The following is a 20,518-nucleotide window of genomic DNA, read 5'->3' as shown; positions in this document are numbered from 1 at the left end:
TAGTTGTTGTTTTACTCAACACACAATCTTCAGTAGAAAGTGTTTCAGGGGGAAACAAGAACCAAACCGGGTGTATCTGCAACTGTTCTCTGTTGGGATAGAAGAGCTCTGTGCTGAAGATTCAAGGATGAGGTTCGAGATGTGGCCCGTGGTGAGTGTGCTGTGGACTCACCTTGCTTCTCAGGCCTCAGTTTTCTCCTATATAACATGGTCTCAATAAGGACAGTCACTTCTGCTCTCAACATCCTGTGCCTCCCAACAGCTGGGTGGGACCCCCTGCAGGGCAGTCAGAGAAAGGGCTTGAGTTCATTCACACACAAGCAGGGGAGTGACACCCCAAGAGGGGAGGTATAGCCAGCTAGAATCCAGGACTGTGTTTTTCAGAGTCAGATTTTTTCTTCTTTTTTATCTTTACTCGAGGACATGCTTAATTGAATTTTTAGAGAAAGGGGGAGGGAGAGAAACACTGATGTGAAAGAGAAACATCAATCTGTTGTCTCTTACATGTGCCCCAACCAGAGACGGAACCTGCAACCTAGGCATGTGCTCTGACTAGGAATCGAACCTGCAACATTTCAGTTTATGGGACAATACCCCAACCAAGTCACACCAGCCAAGGCCAGAGTCAGATTTTTGCATCTGAGCTTGTGGAATGGTGCTTACTTGCTCTAGAGAACCAGAGGCCCTCTCACATTAGCCCTCTAATGCATGTAGGGGGTCCACTGAGGCTTCCCTGTGCCAGGTGGGATGTGGGGGGTGGACCTCTGTCTCGGTGTGAAGTGTGCTTGATATCCTTGATCTCTTTGATCTGAGAGTAGATTCTCTTAATGGACCAAAGGGGAGTTCCAGAAACCTTAAACCCAACTTCAGAATTCAAGGTTCCTTTAGGAGCAAGCACTGGATTACTTCTCAGGACAGACCTCCTGCACTGGCCAAGCCCAGGCCCGCTGCCATCCGCACCTTTCAGTCTGTGTCTCTTAACTCTAGCACTTCCGTCTGTCTCCACTCAGTTCCAACACCACCACTTCAGTAAAGTCTCTTCAACACCCCCGCTTTCCACCCACTCATTCACCAATTTCAGGAAGGTGAGGTTCTCCCTCTTCTCTGCCCCGACAGGCCTGCTCCTGCTGTAGCACCTGGCACAGCATGTGAAAACCGCTGCTCTGCCGGGCTCTCACTGGACGAGGAACTACAGGAGCACAAGGAATCCGAGGGTTCCATTGTGTATTCCTGTTTCCAGAGACAGGGTCTAGCACATAATATGTCCTTATTCAATATTGGCTCAATGAGTGGACACATGAATACATACCACACACGCCAGGGGAACTTGTACTCTCTGTAATTTTCCAGAGAAGCAAGCAAGAGTGGCTGGTGTTTGGGAAAATTGCCCAGGGACCAGCTTCATGGTGGTGTTTAAACAGAGCACTCGAATGGGCTCCCCCTCCTTGTATGTGTACCCCCCGTTGGGGCCTGGGGAGCTGTGTGCAGATGGGCCCACAGTGTGCCTAGGACTGGCTGTGAGTAGCAGCAACATCCTGTCCTGTACAGATCAAGGCACCAATGTTGGCACCGACTGCCAGCTCCATCTGTCCATGTGGTGTGATTCTTGCAGCTGTTCCAGGGCTTGTGGAAGGAGTATGGGTGTGTCAGGGGAAGCTGGTGGCACTTTCCTTGAGAGCACACCTTGTTGGGCCCCAGTTAAAGAGTTAACTGGTATAGCACATGAAGTTTTTTATACTTACCAAGAGGAAATTAGGCAATAACATTTTCGTGAGTGCCAGTGGGTTAAGAGGATAGCAAGGGTTCCTCTGGTCCAGTAGTGACCTCACCTTCGGGGTGTTCATTTATTCAGTGCATTCAGGTGCATTTGCCGAGTGCTCACCATGTGTGTGTCCATTAATGTTCCAACACTGCAGCTGTAGACTGACTGTGTTCCTGTCCTCAGAGGGCTTACTGCCTAGTGAAAGTCCCCAAGGACTGAGAGGATGGCAGCTGAGGCCAGTGTCTCCCAGAGTGGTTCTGACTTGGCACCACGGTGAGGGATATCATTCACTAGCTTCTGTATTCTCCCCCAAGACATTGCCTGCCAGAAGCACCTTGGTATCACACTCCCCAAATTCCTGGATCTCCTTCCTTTTTCAGGTGGAGTTAGAGACCCTTCTCCCAGACTCCCATCATGCCCTGTGCAGCTCTGCCCAGCCTGCTGCACCTCCCTGACCAGCTCACCAACTGTATCTCCTTCCACAACTGAGAGTGTTTTCAGTGATCAGGTCTGTGTTTTATTTGCTCTCCTGCAGTGCACAGTGCCTGGCATGGAGTGGGGGTTCCGTATGTGATTATGGAATGAATGAATCCATGGGGTAAAGGCTGGGCTTCGCTTATTCATCTTTACTGTTCATGGTGTATCTGTCTGTTTTCATCTCTTTCTGGGTCAGTCGTGGAGAGAAGGATGGACTCTTGGGGAAGTTGCTGGAAAGCTGAAAAATTGTGAGAAATTGGAAATGGTAGATGACCTTGCTTGGGGTCAGTTTTTCAGTGTGTCCTCTACGAGACTTGGTCTCAGAAGGCTTATTTGCCTTTGAACACAGTCTCTCTCCCAGGCTGGGAAGGTGATTGGGCTTCAGGGCTGCCAGAGCTGAGCTCAGAATCCAGACCCTCCTGTGCTGAGGCCTGTGTCTTCCTACTTGTGGGTGGGGACAACTCAGTGCTAGGGCAAGACCTGCCCCTGCAGCCCTCTGGCTCAGTCAGCCCAGCTGGGCCAGCAGGAGAGCAGGCCGCCTGGGAATGGCTGGGAAGCAAGTTCAGGCTTTCAGCCCACCTCCCCCAAGGCCAGGATGTGGCGTGGGACCCAGGCGGGTTGAGGTTCCCACCATTCAGCTCCTGCATTGGCTCCCAAATGCTCCAGGCTCAGTCAGCTCTCTCAGCAGGAGAGGGTGGGGAGAGACTCCAGCTGCCCAGGGTCAAGACCCCATATGAGGACCAGGGCAACTCTGCAGGCACCCAACTCTGACATTTATCTTCCACCTGGACAGCTGCCAGTAGCCCTGCAGCCCAGCCATGCTTTGTGTGGGGAAAGAGCATCAGGGATTAACCATTGCGGGCCCTGCCTGAGTCAGGCCGAGCCTGGCGCTCCCAGATCAGCCAGCATCCATTGACTCCATGCCAAGGGCTGGTATGGGCATGTTCAGAAATACTGTCTCATTTAACCCTCACTCAATCTGAAGAATATAGGCACCAGCCCCATTTTCCAGGTGAGTAAACTCAAGCACATGGAGTTACATAATCTACCTAAATTTATACAGTTCGTGAATAAAGGTTTCCATATTTATTCTTCATTACAAGGGCCTACTGCGAATATAGTTATGAATGATGGACTAAAATGTTTCATGGAGCTTACGTTCTAGTGGGAGAGAGAGATGATATAAAAAGTAAAGTATAGAGCATCTCGTGATGATAAATTTATATGGAAAATGGGAGGGTGAATGGAGGCGGGCAGTTTGGAAGAGGGGTTATTTCAGACAGTCATGGAAGACTTCACTAAGAGGTAGGCAATTATTGACGTGTACACGGCGGTAGCTAGGAGCCAGGCACTACCCTGAGCACTGTATATGAGCTATTCGTTTACCTCCACGATACCCTATGAGGCAGGTTTCTCATTCTTATACGAGAAACTGAGGCATGGGGTGAGGGGCATGGTAAAGAACGTTCCAAAGATGACACAGCGGATGAGCAGCAGTGCTGGGACCCTCACTCACACAGGCAGCCTTGCTCCCCTGTTCTGGTGCTCTTAACCACTTTGCTATACTGCCAAGGTCAAAGGGCAATCAGTAGGTGCAGAGGTGAGGAGCCCTACAGGACCCTCCCTGAGCAGGCCAGGCAGGTGCTTGGGGGCAGGTGAATTGTGACTCCTCCTCCGCAGCCCCTTGGCGAGGAAAGGGCAGAAGAAGCAGAGGAATGGACAGAAGGTTAGAGTTAAACCCAGGTGAAAGGGGAGGGCTTGGCTAGGTTTGTAAGAATGCCAATAGGTGAGATTAAAACTTTGGATGAGTCCCAGAGGCTGCATCTCTCCTCACCCCTCCCTACCCTTTCACCTGAAATAAAAATCTTAGCCTGATAACGATACTTGAGTCTCTTCTGATGTGAGACACTAGCTCTGGGTCACGGTCCAGTCAAGTCACAATGCAGACCCTCTGTGAGGGCCTCTTCTCACTGTGGCCCTCCTCCCCGTGTGGGCTGGTACCTGGGATTCTCCACTGTTATCCAGGCTGCCAAAGGGCCTCGGAACACAGTGTCCCTGCTGACCTCCACTGATGTGATCTGTGTTCCCTCTGCTTCTTGGGTCCCTGTGCTGAAATCCACTTAGGGACCCAGTCTGGTCTTGTCTCTGGCACTTTTGAGGGGAGACCTGGCACTGTCTATGGAAGCTTGTGGCTTCGTGAAGCGTCCTGGCTTTCCTGGGACTTCCATCATCTCCTAGAGGGCCTGAGTGTCCAGCTGTGGACTGGGTGTAAGGGCTGCAGATGGGTGGGCCTGAGTGTAGCCCCCAGGTAACTCCCTTGGTCCTTGCTAACCTGCCACTGTCAGAGCCATGCTGCTCTGAGCCCAGCCAAAGACAAGGCTTCTCTAATGGGTGTGACATTTTCCCAGGTATGTGCCTCGAGTCTAGGTTTCTCAGTCACTTGGCTATTTCTATGATATCCCTCCTCCTCTCTTGCCATCCAGGTGTGGATGGGAGTGAAGTCCTGGTCATTTACTTACTTTCCCTACTAGTCCTAGAAAGGTGTTCTGTTGCCTCTTCCTGTCTGAAGAAAATGCAGCTGTTCCCAATTTTATGGATCTTTTTGTTCTGGGGCTTTTTTTTTTTGCTTAGGGAAAATAGGCCGTGGCTTATCTCTAATATTAGAAGGGTACTGGATAAAGGAAAGGGAAAAAATGAACACCTGGATTTCCCAGAGGCAAAATATATTGGAAACATTTTAAATATTTCCCTTATAAAATGCTCTGTATCAGATATCATACTCTATCATTAGTCCTGAACTGTCATGTCTCATGACTGCAGTATGTGTTGTATCCTGTCACATTCTCTTTTAAATGATGAAGAAAGTAAGACTTAAAGAAGTGAAGTAACTTTCCCAAGGTCTTGAAGCTAGTTAGTGGCAGAGCCAAGTTTAGAAGCTAAAAATTCCACATTTTTTATCACGTCCTATTCCTGAGGCTTTTGCTGCTTCTCAGAAGAGTCTTGGGTGCAGACTCATGTTGGCTAACACCCAGTGGCATAAAATGTGGTCCCTGGAATAATGTGTAAAGTCTCCAGTGAAAGGGAGATTGACTTCAGTGAACTCAACCAGGGGAAAATATCAGGGCAGAACACTCATGCCATAGGAAATCTCATTCCTCGTTAGCAAGGGGCTGCTGGACTTCAAATTCTCTCCCATTGACCCTGGCTAGTGTGACTCAGTTAGTTGGAGCGTTGTCCCATAAACGGAAAGGTTGTGGATTCGATTCCCAGTCAGGGCACATGTCTGGATTGCGGGTTCAGTCAGTCCCTGGTCAGGGTGAGTACAAGAGGCAAAGGATTACTATTTCTCACATCAGCATTCCTCTCCCTCTCTCTTTCCCTCCTGTTCTCTCTAAAGTCAATAAGCATGTTTTTGGGTGAGAATAAAAAGAAAAATCTCTCCCATTCATATGTATGTGAATACCTACATCTTTCTGTTCTCATTCAGTCTTGACATGAGCAGTGATTGTCACTAGCTGTTTGGATGACTGTGCTTGACAAGAAGTGCGGTGTGACAGCCTCCTCCCCACTCTGCTTCCCTAAGGAGGCTTTTGCCTCTCAACGGAGCTCCTTTCTGCAGAGCCTGGTACAGCCATGACTCTCAGCTCTGCAGTGGCCCAAAGCCTGCTGTTTGCTGTCTGCCAGTAGCTGCTTTCCAGCTATTAAGGACCATGGTGCAACATTTGGAAACTCAGCTCTGGCCTTCAGTTGTTTTGGTGTTAAAAGGCTAAGGGGGGGTGGGTATCTGGTTGCCCCTAAAATAGCCAGCGGATATAAACTCTTGCTTTATATTTTTAGCTTTTATTACATAATTAGCATCATGTTATTGATGTTATACTGTTAACTCTAAATAAAAGGAGGGGGGAAATCTACACACAATCACACCATGTACACATGGATTTATTTTCCAAAAGTCCCAACGATGTGGACATTCTGAGGTGGAGAGGCAGGGCAGGGAAGGGAGCAAAGTCAGTGGGAAGTGATTTACGTTGTCTGAAATGGCAGGAACCAGGCCAATGTGCAGGCTTGACTTCAAACTTACTGCTTCTCTTTTGTAAGACTGAGCTCTGGAATTTTCTCCTTCAGGAAGTCTTCCCAGGGGTCCTACTTGTCAACAATCAGATTGTATTAGATGCTTCTTTCTACTCACATCAAAACATCTTACCTATGTGCTTCCCATATTGTGTTATGACTACCTGTTTATGTGCACGGCTCTCCCATGAAACTGTGATTTCTAGGAGCTCAGAAGTATATTTTCTTCATCTCTACATCTCCAGTGCCTAGTACATCTATGTAGGTCAGATGTTGGTTAGGGAGGTCATTAAGTTAAGATGTCAGACATAGCAGTCAAGGCATTTATAGAAGATGACGTGCACTGAGGCTCAAGCAAATTTCTAAAGTCTGTGGGATAGAGGTGTGTTATCTCTGCCTGATACATATGTGTTTTCTTTGAGGTGTTCTGTATGTGCACAACAGAGGACGAAGAGTTGGCCGCATCTCACCCGTGCCTGGGAGGTCTCTTCTCATATTAGAAAAGAGAACACTTTGAAGAACATATAACAAGGGGGCCCCATTTTCTTCTTATGACTTTGTAAGCTTCAAATGTAGTACTCTCTCCGTTAGCTGCTCAGTGAACATTTATGGAATTAATAGATGAATGAATGGCGGCACATGAGGAGGAAGGAATTCATGCAGTCAAGTGAAATTCATCAGGGAAGACTTGGTAGATAAGCATTGAGTCTAGTTATGAAAGAGCGAAGGGGCACTGGCAAAGAGGGCTTTGTAGTTGGGTGGTAGGGGCAGACTGTTGATGCCTCTCTTGGTGTGGATACTGCTAACCAGATGCTGACTCAGAGTGGCCATCGCTCGTGGGAGAGGAAGACTGGGAAGTCATATGAAGACACAGGCCTGGAAAGAGGGTTTTCTCTTTTATTTTGCTTCTTTTCCTCCAGCACTTAGAGTTGGACACATTGCTAAGATTCTTTGAGTCCCTAGAGCAGGGGTGGGGGTGCAGTGGGGGGGCAGTTTTAACAAATGAGTCTGGACAGAGGCATGTGGAGAGTGGCCCGGGGAGAAGGGGAGGAGGGGGGAAAGCAAACTTTGAGCTTGGATACAAGGAAATTCTATTTTGGGTAACTCTGAGCCCCAGCCCCTCTCCCAGCCAGATTTGCAGCAGACGCCCACCCTCTGCACACAATTCAATCATCCCCACTTCTGTGCACTGGCTCCTGCTCTGTTTCTGGCTCCCCTCCCTGCATCTTTCAAGACTTGGCTCATTCTCCCCTTGGCATTCTTGCCTGTATCCAAAATGTCCACCCAATCTTTTCAAAGAAGCCTTCCCTTAAAGAACAACATCCATAAATAATAATCAACATCTACAATTTATCCCCATTCCTACTGTGCACCATGCACTGCACTGGGTGCTTCGTGTGTCCTAGTTCAACTCACAAGAAACACATGAGGTCATTATTCCTGTGATCTGTATTTGACAAGTGAGGAAACTGAGCCTCAGAGAGGTTGAGTGAGCCTTCCTACTAGGTGGTGGCAAAGCCAAGGTAGAACCGGGATCTGCCTAACCACAAAGCTCTTCTTACATCTACACAACCCTTTCTCTGAATTAGAACCTCTGGGGGCGGGACCAGTGAGCTGTACTTTAATGAACCCTCTAGGAGATTCTGAAACTTCTAGTATAACTGATCTGGCTCCAGGCTGGCCAAAAACCCGAAGTCCACCTGAGATGGGAAGAAAGCTGTCATTGACGCATTCTTACTATTCTGTTTACAGGCTTTGGGCATAGGGCTAGATGCTCAGGATTCCCAAGCACTGTGTCACTGGTTATGAAACAGGGACAACCCCAGCCTCAGAGGAACATTCTGGGTTTTGTGTTTCCAGGAGAGGATCTCCTAAGAGTGGTTACTCCATCTTAATGATCCCTTAGCCAAGAGAGTGATAAGGAACTTTTACAAACTATAAAGGCTCAGCTCCCTCCCCAGACCAGATCAGCATCTCCAGGGGTGGGGTCAGGGCATGAGTAGCTGTACTGTACATTGGGGTGCAGAGCCATGGCTTCTCTATCTCCATCATTCCCTCATGGAAAGAGGTGAGGCAGCTCAACAGTGACTCCGGAAGAAGTTATGAACTGGGTCTGACCATGCTTCAACACTCCTTCTCCTCTATGGGATCTGCCACCTGCAGGGTGGGTGCATCTGGCCAGGACTGGGTGGGGAGGTCGGGAGCCTGCTTTTATGGAGAGGTCCATGTCATCACCCTCCTGTGCCAACTACTGGTCCTGGGAGCTGGCCTCACTCATAAGTGGGGTATTAGAAAGTCCATTCAGCCAGAAATATAAAGCTGCATAATCCCACAGCTTTATCAGGGATGTGGCTGATACTGTGATTTCTGTTTGCTTCATTTATCTGTTTCTCAACCAGTCCTGAACTCAAGCAAGAAGATCACACTTAGTTATATATATGGACCCCACAAAACCGCAGCATCATATACTTGACTGAGTTAGAGTTGAATTTAATGAGATGGCATAAATAAGCTAGCTAGTTAGTGGTGGTCAGTTTGTTGCATCTGAATCAAAACCAAGCCCCCTCTGAGCGCCACTGCACCTCCCTGGGGACTGGGCTCTCAGCCTTAAACCACCTCTGAGGCCATGCTAACTGTCTGACAGTTAACTCCTTAATCCCCACTTCTCTCAATCAGTAAATGTTGAAAGCTGTTGGTAAGGATTTGAAAAGGATCCATGTGTAGGTGAAAGAAGAGAAAATTATTTAGAATTGGCTCTACCTTTAAAAAAAAAAAACACATTCCCTGGTGATGCTGATGCTGCTGGCCCAGGGACATGTGTTGAGATCACCTGAGCTAAATGAAAACAAAAGGCAGGTGAGCTCTGGCTTTAGGGAAAGCCTGGGGAGTTGGCTGATTGGGAGGGGCATCTCTCCACCCACATGTTGTAATCCTTTGTTTTGTAAACTTGGCTGAAAATTGGAATCATCTGGAGAGATTTACAAATGCTAGTGCCCAGTAGGATGAACTGTTGCAGTGTTCCCAGGACTGAAGGATTCCCCAGAATGTGGGACTTTCAGTATTCAAACCAGGACAGTCCTGGGCATGCCTGGGTTAGCTGCTCACCCTGATGGCTCCCCTGTGCCCACCCAGAGATTCTGCTTTCGTTGGTTCTGATTTGGATCTGGGCATTGATATCTTTCAAAATGTCCTGTGATGCTCCTGCGCAGCCAGGTGTGAAAACCTAGGGATTTGATCACAGCTCTGGAAAGAAGAGGTGGGCACAATGCTGGTGAAAGAGAAAGGATGAGAACTGAGAGTCAATTGAAGTGCCTGCCTCCCAATCACTTGGGATGGAGAAGTCCAAGGCCTACCTCCTGTGCTAATCGCTGGGCACAGGAGCTGGCCTCACTCATGAGTGGGGTATTAGGAAGTGCATTCAGCCAGAGATATAAAGCCACATACTGCCACAGTTTCATTGGGAACATGGCTGATAACATGACCTCCATATGTGTGCTTCATGTGTCTATTTCTTAGCTAGCCCTGAACTTGAGCAAGATGAGGGATTCCACAAAACTTATTAAAATGCAGATTCCTGGATCCTTACTCAAGATCTGCTGACTCAGAAAGTCTGAGAGCCAGGGCCCTTTGCTCTCTTAGTTTGCATGATCAATAAGCTCTTTAGGAGGTACTGTTGGAGGTTTGCTGCTGAGAGCTGGAAAATGAAGAGCTAAATTGAGGAAAGCAAGCTGGGAACCCAGGATAGGATCTGAGAAGGTAGCTTGTAGATGGGTTATGGCCTGAGGCCAAAAAGAGGAGTGAGCCAGGTACAGATGGAGTCCAGAAAAAGGGGTCAGCTTCCACGTGGGCTGGAGGTCAGCCTAACGGGTAAAAAAGGAAGATGCCTTGAAGAAAGAGTTCCCAGCTCAGAGCACATACCAGCTGAATGAGTGCAAGGTGAGGTTGGCACTGTAGGCAGACACATGGGAGTGCACATCCAGTCCCTACCACCGTGACCATCCCCTGTGTCTGTGTAGGACCTGAGTGTCCACACAGGAGCAAAGGGTTCACACAGGGAGTATTTCTGAGTAGAATGGGCATGGAAGCTGATTGGATCTTTTATAAATAAGAGAACAGAGTGCAACATGCTGGGAGGGAAATTGGGGGCTTTAGACAGCCTGTCAAAACCGGCCTATAATCCCAGCTTAGGCAGTTATGTGATTGTGAATTTGGGCAGGTCACTTGACTCCTAGGAGCCTCACTTTCCTCATCAGTAAAATCAGGATGCTAATGCCAACTTCTAAGATTTTTTTGGTGAGAACTAAGGGAGATAATATATATAAAATGCCTGCCATATAGCAGTACTTAAGACAAAGGAAGAGTTAATAGTGATTCTATAGTTTTGAACCACAGGACTGGGGTGTCATTCACAGCAAAAGGCAGAGGTGGTCTGAAGGGAGGAGATGAAGCCAGTTTGAGAGGAAGTTGGTAGGAGTCTGATGTTTGATGATGGGAGAAAGGCAGGCTGCTAAGGAGGGGTACCTAGCCCACACCTGTGGAGGAGGGAGAGCAGCTTGCCAGGTGACTAGCCAGGAGAATGGGAAGAGCAGGAAGAAGCTGTGTCAAGCAGATGGAGCCACCTGTTTGAAATCACAGAGGAAGAAAGAACTTGGAGCACTGAGACAGCTGGATAAGATTTCACATTGTTCTGAAACTCTATGAAGACGGGGAACTAATAGTCTCTAGGAGGCGTAAGAAGGTAGAAAGAAGTGATACCCAGAGTGCAGATTCCAGGGTGAAGTGGTTCATGGGCCTTAATTACTGAGCACTGAAGAAGCAGAGGAGGGGGAGAAAATGAGGTGCCCTGTTGGATACAGCTTTACAGTGGAGAGAACTGGGTGGAGCTTGCAGGGAAGTTAGGATCCAAGAAAGGATTTAGTGTCCATGCACAGATTGCTCCCAGCCAGGGCTTGGGCCTATGGGGAGTGATGGCCAGGGCTCCCAGAGGAAATCCCAGCCTCTCAGTCCAGTATTCTGGAGACTGGGTCTTGTTTCCCTGGGAGGGAACATCTCATTCCTTGAAGCACAGAAAGGAAAAAGAAATCTTATGCCTTTTGCCTGCAACATGCCCTTTGTTTGCAGGCAGGAGTGGGGAAGTAGAAACAAACAGAAATGAAAATGCCCTGTGTTTTGTCTGGGAATGCCAAGATCTGATTTAACTATGCTGGTTTATAAAGGAGCATGCCTTTGCCTCTTATGGAGTCACTTGAAATACTTCTTGAGAGTGTCAGGCCAAGGTCTGGATGCCTTTGACCTCCAGTGGACTCTGAAGAAGAGAAGACATTGAAGGACCTGAGTTCATTGGTTTTGCCATAAATATTCATTTCTGGGGACTTAACTTTCTCTTCTCCCCAGCCCTACCCACCGCCATCAGGTGTCTTTCATGCAGGAAGAGGACTCACTGTGGTGCATGGCACTGCGCCAGCAACTGTTCTCATGGGGCCCTGAGACTGCCCATTTTATTTCACTGAAATAAAAAGTGTAAATTAATACAAAAATAACATAAACTGTAATGAAGTGGTAAATGATGAAGTGTCCTATAAACAGAACAGACAAAAAGTGCTCTGAGTTTATTCGGGAGAATTTAGGAAGACTGGGACAGCCACGAAGGCTGTTTGGAGAAGGCAGATCTACACAGGGAATGGAGAGGAGGAGGCCGAGGAGGGCATGGGCTGGGGGGGGGTGTGGGATAGATAATGCTGTGAACCCTGTGGGGGCAACTTCGCCAGCAAGTCCCCCTGTCCTCCACAGATGAAAGTAACACTACCGAGACATGATCTGCTTGGGGAGGAGAGGTGGTCAATCTCTCAGAGGAGAACGACCAAGAACCTCTTCTTCAACTGCTTTTATTAGGTTCAGAACACATAGGAATATAGGTAAAGCTGATCAATCCATGTCATGTGGCAAGGATCAAATAATAGATAATATTTCAAAGAAATCTGAGGGCTTAGTCTGAGTCAGTGTCTGTCAGGAAAGGGGGTTGCAAAAACTTTGGGAGACATACTCATTTCCTGCTCGGACCCTTATCTTATGAATGAAAGCACTCTTAGCAAAGCAGCCTTCACAGGATTTTGTGAACTCTTTCTTATGCCTGATCACCCCGGATCCCACTCTAGCTGTCAAAGGGCTGCACCGCCTTCCCCATCATAGGTTTTTAGGCTTAAGTGGATTAGAGCCAGGAAGCACTTCTCCCAGACGGAAATGGGGACTCAGGCTATGTCAGAATAGCCGGGGGGCAAGGGTCCATCACACCCTCTTTGCTGCAGCCCCCTAAGTCCTTCCTTGAGGGCATCCCAGGTGATCATGTCTGGCTTAGGTTGCCCTTCCTCTGAGGGGTCTTACCTGTCTCTGACTAACTGACCAAGCGTTGGGGGCAGGGGATGAAAAAGAAGCAGCACTGCTGCCAGGGAGATAAGCTTTGTCTCCTCAGTGGCTCCCAGTCCAGAGGTTGCTCACTCATCCTTAGCCATGGGGGGCAGTTACAACTCCTGAAACCAGGCAGAGCTATTTCCAACAGAACCCAAATGTAGAACAAGCAGAGCCATTCTTTATTTCAGAGTTAACACATTCTCTTGCATTTAATATCCAATTGCAGAAGGACATACAGTCTTTGGGATATGTCTTATAACTGATAAGAGTCAAGAACTCAGGAAATACTACAATTGATTTAATCCATGGCTCTTACCAAGTTCCTGCTGTGTCTGCAGAAAAAGTCCTTTGGGGGGAGATAGAAATAAAAGTGTCTGTGCCCTCTAGGAATTTCAGTCCCTTGAGCAATGGTGCTTTAAGGGAGGAGTGAGTCAGAAACCAGGGAGTGTGGAGTAGAGGTTAAGGTGGGATAAGGAGGAGAGATCCGGCCGGAAACTGCCCAGCAGTTAGAGTTGCCCATGAAGGCCATTTGGGCAGGAAGCCACCCCAGTTTAAAGTAATTGGTCTCTGCTCTGTCCTGACCATTCAGGGACTGTGGGTCACAGTTTTGGAAGCACACAGGGAGTGGCTGGCTGGGCTGCTCTTCCTGGGAAAGTCTGCCTGCGCTGGCTGCTGGGGAAGATGGGCAGGACCAGCTGCATGATCTGTGGGGCCTGGTGCAGAAATTATTAAAGATTTCAAGATGGTGATAGCAGAGCCTGAAACCAAGCAGGGGTCCTTCTGAAGGCACACAGTTTACTCGCCCAAGAGGCTGGCCCTGAAAGTGGGGCAGCCCGGACCTTTCTGTGACTCAGTTTGTGTGGTAAGATGCTGGGGCCAGGGTTGCTGTCTGCCTAGGGAACAGGATTTCTCTGTACTAGTGCTGGATTATTTCTTGAGCATTAGGATGGGATGATGGGGAAGGGTGGGGCACTGCAGGATGCTGCTGTGGCCACGGGGGCCCCAACTGTTGACCACAATGCTGCCTTTTACACGCTGCATGTTTGCAGTGGGAAGGCTGTCTGAGTTCTGGAATCATTCACACTGAGGTTCACATGTTTTATGAACTTTACAAGCTTGGCCAAGATGCTTATATTCTTTAAGCCTCAATGTCCCTAGATGTAAAAATGCTATCAAAATACCATCTTTGCAAGATGTTGAGATAATTAACTGAAATAGAAAAATGTGAAAGTTTGAGCCCAGCCTAGCTCATGGTAAATGCTAGTTAGCTCCCTCTTTCTGGAAATGTATTGAATATCTGTCTTGTGGAATAGTTCGGGGATACATTATTGTCAGGAATTTTTTCCCATGTCAAGCTTGTTAGGGAAGCAGCTGAATTACAACCTAACAATTTCAACTAGCAGAGGCAGGTGGTGTACAACCCATTAAAATATCACCCAGGGGAAACCAGTTATGCCTGCTGGACACACACAAACACACAAGGGTACATACGCCCAGAGCTGAATTGGGACTGGGCTGACATAGGCTGGTGTCATATTCGAAGGAGCTCTATTTGGGTGTCATCTCCTGATTTTGAATCTCAGTGTCTTCATGAGTCAAAGATCCTGACCTCACTTGGTTTTCTTGAGACGAGATGACGAATGTGAATGCTGTCTCTGGCCCATGGCATGTACAGCATCCTTTGAATGGTTCTCAGCTCCTGGCCAGTGTGGCTCATGGGAAAATGAAGCTGAGACATTGCATTCCCCATAGTAACACTTTCTAAATATTGTGCTTGGGCAGCTCCTTTATAATCTACAGATGGGCCAACTCAAAATTGACATGGGAGTTGATTTTGAGTGATACTATTGTTTTTTCTGCTCATATACTTTGAGGAACTGGCTGGATCCTCTTTCTGCTGAGACTTGAAAGTCAGTATAATTGTGTGTATTTGTTCCCTGGAGATGAACACACACATACATATGCCACCTATATATACACACCATACCACATATGCACATATAAATACCATATATCACACTACAAACATATATACACATATGCCACATATGACCACCCCTACATATACACCTCTGCACCCATAGAGTCAAATCATCTCACATGCTAGCTTGCATTAATTTCTTCCCTCCCTCCCTCGGTCATTTCCTGAGCATTTTCCATATTTGCTTGTCCACTGTGCATGAGTCAGATATCTCCCCTACCCCATCTACTACATCCCTCCTGATGCTTTGTCCTGAAGACTCTATGTCATGGCTCCCGTTCTCTATCCCCCTCACCATATTCTCTGCCTCTTACAAATTTCAGGCAGTGAGTTCTCCATTTTTCTCACCCAGAGATTCTGGACTGCTGTCAATTCAGCCTCATTCCAAGAGACACCCAGATCGAACCAGGTGTGTGCCTGTCTGTGCTTCACTGGGTGTAACTTCATCCTTACTCAGCTCCTGGGAACCCCTTAGCTTATCTCATGCTTTTGCAGGCTGAGTCCTGAGCCTTAGCCATTGCTATGAACAAGCTGGAGGTGGGAGAGGAGAAGGGAACTCAGTTTGAGGGCCTGTGATATGCCTGGTGCTATGCTGGCTCCTTAATATTTGCCCTTCATTTGGTGCCCATGGTAGCCCTGGGAGGTTGGCGTTGTCCTCCCTGGGTCTGTGAGGGAGAGGAGACTCACAGGTACTCAGTCACTTAGGCACAGGCTTCATATGAAAGCATACCCTCTCCACAATATACCACTACCTCCTGGGAGATGAAACCAGGCGGACTGAGGCCTGTGCCTGTGCGGCAGTCTGTGTTCATGTACCATCACTCCCATGGGGTCTTTTCTAGAATCTGGAGAGTAGTTTATAATATTGAAATCTTCTAGGAGGGAGCCAGTTTCAGTGGCCTGGGCTCTTGGTGGTTTGATATTATGAGGCTATGAAGATACTTGCTTCGTTTGCAAACCAACAGCTTTGTTAACAGCTTTATTGAGTTAGTATGGAAATATAACAAACCTTACATGATTGAAGTATGAAATTTGACAAGTATACACCTCTGAAACCATCACCACATTCACAATAATGAACATATCCATCACCCCCTCCCCGGAGTTCCCTTGTGTTCTTTTATAATCCACTGCTTCCCTTCCCACCCTCCTCCTCCTCCACAGGAAATGCCACCTGGTTTTAAGTTAGCTTGTATTCGCTTACAAGCTAACCTATATGGAATCTTACAGTATGTACTGTTTTCCCTCTGGTTTCTTTCATTTGTAATTCTTTTGAGATCCATCCATGAGTGGCATGTATAAATAGTTGATTCCTTTTTTATTAATGAGTGGTATTCTATGATATGGATACACTACACAATTTGTTTGTTGATTCACCTGTTCCTGGGCATGTGGGGTGCTTCCAGTATGGAGCAATCATAAATGAAGGTGCTGTGCACCTTTATGCATGAGATTCTGTGTGGGCATACACTTTAATTTCTCTTGGGTAAATATCTAGGAGTGGAATGACTGTATCATATGAAGATTCATGTTTAACTTTTTGAGAAATGGCCAAACTGTTTTTCCATAATGGCTGTACCATTTTGCATTCCCAGGAGCAGTGTAGGAGAGTTTCAGTCCTTCTGGACTGGAGGAGAGGGTCCTCCTTGGCACTTGGGATGTAGATCTGATTTCAAGGCTTGGTTGGTATGGAATTTGTGAGCCCCGCCAAATGGCCAAACCTTAAAATCAAAGTAGGTGGCTTTTCAGTGTGGACTGGGAACCCTGAGGGATGCTGAACTGAGGAATATAGAATCAGGTGCTCCTGGAAACTGCTGCTCCTCAAAGAGCTGCTTGCAGAATGCTGGGAAGGGGAGAAACAAGAGGTCAGCATTGGTCCCAGCATGAGACTACGTGGAGGTGGACCAGGTCTGGAGCTTGGTGTTTGGGAATGAAACAGATATACTGGAGGCATATTGGAAAAGTGGCAAGAAACACTAACAGGATGGGGCTTTTGGGTTGGAAAACAAAGAGCCATGGAAGGGTACTCCGAGCTTGGGACACTGTAGCTCCATGAGGGCAGAAGCTATGTCTCTTTAGTTGGCCCTTAGATCCCCGGCACCAAGAGCAGTGCCAGGTGTAGAGCTGGTGCTAAAAACAACAGTGATTCAGTGACTGAATGATGAACTAATGGGAGTTCAGAGGATTTGGTTCCATTCAACCAGCATCATTTAGCACCTCGCGTGTTCTGTGGCACAGAGCCCAGTGGCAGGGGCGGGAGAAAATCTAGGCAGCATGTGGTTTGACCTGCTCATTTACAGACAGGCTCAGAGAAATTATGCTCTTCTCCAAGGTCATTTCTCTCATGTCCAGGTAGCCTGCTAGGGCACAGCTGACACTTAATCCTGGGTCTGTTTATTTTTAGCCTACAGTGGTTCTTATAAAAACTGCATTGTTTTCTGATGAAAGTATTAAATACTCAAGAAATTTGAAAAATCTGGAAAATTATAAGAAAAATAACCCTAAATTCCAGTAACCCAAAGATAATTGTGTGTGTGTGTGTGTGTGTGTGTGTACATGTGTCTATCTAATTAATCCATATTTTCCAATCTTTATGTTTTGATATTTGGGGTGTTTCACCCTTTTGTAATGGTAGTAAATATCTGGTCCTGAATTTTTTATGGCATCTCTGATTATTTCTCAACATTCTTCCCACTATACAATGTCCCCTCTAACCCCTTTGCTTGAGCTAAGGGCTCAGGGTGGAATAGAACCCCAACTTGGGATTGGAGTCCTGCAAACATTCCTTAGACTCAAACATTTGTACTTCCCCTATCATCACCTTACCCACACTTTATTAGATTTGTTTGTTTAGTTGTTCACTGCCCCACCAAACTGAACCCTTGTTTACCATTGCATTTTTCTAGCTCTTTGCATGGTACTTAGGTGCTCAACAAATATTTGTTACAGTTAATGAATAGATGGATGAAATTGTATGGACAAGAGTGAGAGGCAGGTGAGGGTCACCCTGGGTCTGCATTGTCAATCACATTTGCCTTCCAGGAGTCAGCTCAAATCCCTTTGCACTCCACTCCCAGCTCCTGCCTGCCCTACCTCCCCTGAAGAGATGGAATGTGCCTGAGGCCCAAGATTTATGTCCAGCCAGGCCCCAAGGCACATGCAAGGCTTATCTGGTGTGAATGCAGGATGTTGGGAGGGACTAGCAGGAATGTCTTGAGGGCGTCATGTCTGGGAAAACAGCCTGGTGTCTAGAGAATGACCATGTGCACTGGCCCACCTGGGGTCCCGGGGCTGACCTTCCTAACAGGACCCCAGGAGCCTGCCCTCATGAGTGGCAGCATGCCTTTGTCCAAGGACCCCGGGGAAGAAGAACAGGAGGAGTTCCAGTAGGGAGCTCCTCTGCACCTGGGCTGCCCAAATGGCATGAGTTCTCAGCACGCTGGGTGCTCGGTGGCGATCAGGCAGGAGCATGCAGACAGAAGCTGTGAGCTGCTTTTCCTGGAAGTTAGAGGAGGTGAGGTAACAGCTGTCCCATGTAGGGTGGTTTCTCTTTGTCCAGGATTTCCTCTGGCTCTAATGTGTAGTAGAGACTTGGGTGTTGAAATGCCTTCTTCTTCATTACTATACAGCTGTTGTCCAGGGAGCTTCCAGCAGTCTCGCATCATGCTCAGCCCTAGTCCTTTTTTCTGTGCTTGGTATGTGTTGTGCCAAAGCCCCCTCACCCACTCACACATGTGCTGGCACACCCTCCATGACATCTCTGGCATCCATCCCCTCCTCTCCTCTCCATTCTCAGTGATTCAGGGCTTCATTACCTCTTATTCAGACAGACAGAGGACACTTACCTCTCTAACTCTTCTCCTTGGTCTGTCTCTCTGTTAATCTACCCACTGTGGTGCCACCAGCATTGTCCATCAAAATCCCAGCTCTGATCAGGCCTCACAAAATACTGAAAGCCAATCAACCACCCATCTCTCAGTGGCTCTTCCTCCTCAGCCTGGCATTCAGGGCCTGCCTTTATCTGGCCCCTTCTTTTCCCCCACTTCCCCTCTTTGATCCCTGCATTCCAGCCTGGAAAATCAACTTCCCTTCACCTTTCACTTATGTTGGCGCTTTCTTTTTTTTAAATATATTTTATTAATTATGCTATTACAGTTGTCCCATTGCCCCTCTTTTTTATTCTCCTCCACACTGCACCCTCCCTCCCACCAGCATTCCCCTCCTTAGTTCATGTTCATGGGTTGTACATATAAGTTCTTTGGCTGCTCCATTCCCTATACTATTCTTAACCTTCCCTGTCTATTTTGTGTCTACCAGTTGTGCTTTTTATTCCCCGTACGTTTTCTCCTATTCTTCCCTCTTCCCCTCCCCACTGACATCCCTTCATGTAATCTCCATTTCTGTGATTCTGTTCCTGTTCTAGTTGTTTGTTTAATTTGTTTTTGTTTTGTTTTTTTAGGTTTGGTTGTTGATAGTTGTGAGTTTGTTGTCATTTTACCATTCATGGTTTTGATCATCTTCTTTTTCTTAGATGAATCCCTTTAACATTTCATATAATAAGGGTTTGGTGATGATGAACTCCTTTAACCTGACCTTATCTGGGAAGCATTTTACCCTTCCATTCTAAATGACAACTTTGCTGGATAGAGTAATTTTGGATGTAGGTCATGACTTTGAATACTTCTCTCTAGCCCCTTGTTGCCTGTAAGGTTTCTTTTGAGAAATCAGCTGCTAGTCTTATGGGAACTCCTTTGTAGGTAACTATTTCTTTCTCTTGCTGCTTTTAAGATTCTCTCCTTATCTTTAATATTGAGTAATGTGATTATGATGTGCCTTGGTGTGTGCTTTCTTGGGTCCAATTTCTTTGGGACTCTCTGAGCTTCCTAGACTTCCTGGAAGTCTATCTCCTTTACCAGATTGTGGAAGTTCTCTTTTATTATGTTTTCAAATAGGTTTTCAATTTCTTGCTCTTCCTCTTCTCCTTCTGGTACCCCTATGATTCCAATGTTGGAATGTTTAAAGTTGTCTTGGAGGTTCCTAAGCCTCTCCTCATTTTTTAAAATTCTTGTTTCATTCTGTTCTGGCTGATTGTTTATTTCTTTCTTCTAGTCCAAACCATTGATTTGAGGCCTGGTTTCCTTTCCTTCACTGTTGGTTCCCTGTGCATTTTCCTTTATTTCACTTTGCACAGCTTTCATCTTTTCCTCTGTTTTGTGACTCAATGATTTCTGTGAGCATCCTGATTACCAGTGTTTTTAACTGTGCATCTGATAGTTGGCTATCTCTTAGTTGTATTTTTTCTGGAGTTTTGATCTGTTCTTTCATTTGGGCCACTTTTTGTCCCAGTTCACCTGTTATGTAGTAAGGGGCAGAGCCTTAGGTATTTGCCAGGGTGAGGCAACGCACAGTGCTACATTCTGGTGCTATACGTGGGGGAGGGGTCTGAGAGTGAACCATGCCACTTGCTCTGCTCTGTGTTGGTTTTCAGTCACTTCTCCTGCTACCCACAAGCAAATTGGGCTCTTCTGGTCTTGATTCCCAGGTGGGTGGGTTTGTGTATATTCTAGGATCCTATGGGTCTGTCCAGTGAACTCTCCTGTGAGGCTGGTAGTTTCTCCTGCAGCAACCCCCATGGGTTTTTTCAATCAGAGGTTTTGAGACTTCATATTCCCTGCACTGAGACCTTGGGTCATTCGGTCTGTGTCACTCCCCAGTTGTTTCTCCCAGTTAATCCACACAAAAATGTGCGACCACCTGTTCCGCCAACCTCCTCCTGCCCTGGTCCTCCAGCCGTCACCTTGCTGCAAGTCCTCTCTGCT

General features: G+C 47.1%; 1 protein-coding gene across 4 annotated transcripts in view; it reads left to right on the top strand.

Annotated features, from left to right (window-relative positions):
* The window catches only part of DAAM2 (dishevelled associated activator of morphogenesis 2), a 110,469-nt gene that overhangs the window by 36,208 nt on the left and 53,743 nt on the right, over nucleotides 1-20,518 (top strand). The window contains exon 2 of one of the 4 annotated variants that reach the window (XM_037146195.2): nucleotides 2,143-2,270. The exons of the other annotated variants lie outside the window; for them this stretch is intronic. The gene's annotated coding sequence lies outside the window, so the exon portion shown is untranslated. The remainder of the gene's footprint in view (nucleotides 1-2,142; nucleotides 2,271-20,518) is intronic. 4 annotated transcript variants of the gene reach the window in all.

This window comes from Artibeus jamaicensis, unplaced genomic scaffold, assembly GCF_021234435.1.
Source record: "Artibeus jamaicensis isolate MK-2021 breed Jamaican fruit bat unplaced genomic scaffold, CSHL_Jam_final contig_1803, whole genome shotgun sequence".
NCBI lineage: Eukaryota > Metazoa > Chordata > Mammalia > Chiroptera > Phyllostomidae > Artibeus > Artibeus jamaicensis.
Note: the sequence above shows the minus strand (reverse complement) of the source record. Positions and strands in the feature narration are given on the sequence as shown.